At 37.1% G+C, this 2,181-nt stretch overlaps 1 non-coding gene across 1 annotated transcript; it reads left to right on the top strand.

Annotated features, from left to right (window-relative positions):
* Window positions 1-216: 216 nt before the first annotated feature.
* TRNAC-ACA (transfer RNA cysteine (anticodon ACA)) lies at window positions 217-289 on the top strand. Its single transcript has one exon. It is a non-coding gene; the product is annotated as a tRNA-Cys (tRNA).
* Window positions 290-2,181: the final 1,892 nt, after the last annotated feature.

Raw genomic sequence — 2,181 nt, forward strand, 5'->3', positions numbered from 1 at the left:
CAAACTGATAAAATAACCTTTCACAAATTCTTTAGTCTTATTTTTCTGACTTCTTGGGCATTTGACAGCAATTTCAAATATTATGAAACATTCTTAAGTATTTTATAGCAGCCTGCAAATTTTGACTTCCTATTTTTATTCATAAAAGAAACTTTCTAACAGACTTTAATGTATTATATTAATACAGTAGTATGTATATAAAATGACACTGTGCGGGGAGGGTATAGCTCAGTGGTGGAGTGCTTGCTTACAATGAAAGAGGTCCTGGGTTCAATCCCCAGTACCTCCATTAAAATAAATAAGTAAATAAATAAATAAACCTAATTACCCCCTCCCAAAAAATTCACACTGTTTCTTGAATTTAGGTCACTGAGTTGAAAGCAGAGCTACCAATTGTTAAATAAAGTGTATTTAATCAGGGCGTCTAGAAGGTGGTCTCAGTCCAGACTGAGAACAGCCAAATATTATAACCTCAAGGAAACCATAAAGTTTAGAATGCATTCATTTTTAATATTTCCAATAAAATGTTTTAATACATGCCTTGTTTAAGAAAGAAAGAGAGAGAGGAGGAGGAAACAAAGAAAGAAACAGGGAGAAGACAGCCATGTGGTGATAGAGGCAGAGACTGGAGTGATTCATCTATAAACCAAGAAACACCAACCAGCTGTCAAGGGCCAGCAAACAACAGAAGCTAGGAAAGAGGAAAGGAAAGATGCTTCCCGGCAGTTTTCAGAAGGAGCATGGCCCAGCTGACACCTTGATTTCAGACTTCTAGCCTCCAGAACTGTAAGAGAATAAATCTCTGCTGCTTTAAGCTACCAAGTGCGTGGTATTTTGTTGTGGCAGCTCTAGGAAACTAATCCAGAAAGTTTTCCCCAAAGCATGTCTATCTCGTGCTATCAAACCATTGTTTCCAAGGGTCCGGTCTGCTTTCATATCTCCATCTTTAATGAAAGAAAGCTTAAGGAGAGCATTCTAAATTCCTGATTTAGTAATTTCATTAAATGATAAAAATTAATGCACGATATACCAGACATTCAGAAAATGTAAATTACCAGAAGATTGTTATAGCAACCTCCATACTGATTAACATGTCTTAAGAAAGGCCATGCATGTTTATCAACTAATTAGAATCACATGATCAAAAGAATAAAGAATGCATCCTTGGGGACATAAAATAAATAAATAACTATAATATTTTCACTCGATAGTTGGCCATGTTCCCTTAAACTTATTTGAGTATGAGAAATTGATGTATAAATGAAATGCTTTTATAGTTCAGATTTGATATTTAGAAGAGACTTAGACCATTAGAGAAAATTGTTTTATGTTTATATATTTGAGAAAAACTATGATGCTTATGATGCCATGTGAAGAAACTAAGCAACAACGCATTTCAAATCTTGAAGAAAAGAATGTTTTAGAGACTCGTTTCCATATTCTTATACCTGAAAAATTATCAAAAGTTCAGAGGGTTTGATTAAAAAATGCACCAATTCCTGGATCAGGGATTGCCAAGTATAACCCACAAGCCAAAATTTATCCCACCACTGGTTTTTGTATAGCCCATGAGCTAAGAATGGTTTCTATACATTTAAATGGTTGAAAAAAGCTCAAAAGAAAAATATTTTGTGACACATGAAAATTATTAGTGCCTATAAATGAAGTTTTATTGGAACACAGCTTCCCTTGCTCATTCATTTACTCATTGTCTATGGCTACTTGTATTCATTTTCTATTGCTGTGTAGCAAAGTCTCACAAACTTAGTGGCTTAAAACAACACCAGTTGATGACCTCACGGTTTCTGTTAATCAGAAGTCTGAGCAGGACTTGGTGCAGGGTCTCCCCAGACTGAAACAAAGGTACTGGCTAAGGCGGTAGCTTCATCTGAGGCTCGAAGTCTTCTACGATGCTCACATAGTTGTTGGCAGAATTTAGTTCCTTACAGCCGTAAAACTGAGGCCTCCTTTCTCGTATTGGCCATCAGCACACAGCTGCTCTCAGCTCCCAGAGGCCACCCACATTCCTTGCCACATGGCCCCCATCTTCAAAGCCAGCAACAGAGACTCTCCCTCACACTTGAGTCTCTCTTCTTACTGAGAAGAGCCCCATCCCTTTCAAAGGCTCATCTGATTGGGTTAAGCCTGCCAAAAAGTCTTAAAGTCCATTGATTTGGGACC

The sequence above is a fragment of the Camelus bactrianus genome, chromosome X, assembly GCF_048773025.1.
Source record: "Camelus bactrianus isolate YW-2024 breed Bactrian camel chromosome X, ASM4877302v1, whole genome shotgun sequence".
Lineage (NCBI taxonomy): Eukaryota > Metazoa > Chordata > Mammalia > Artiodactyla > Camelidae > Camelus > Camelus bactrianus.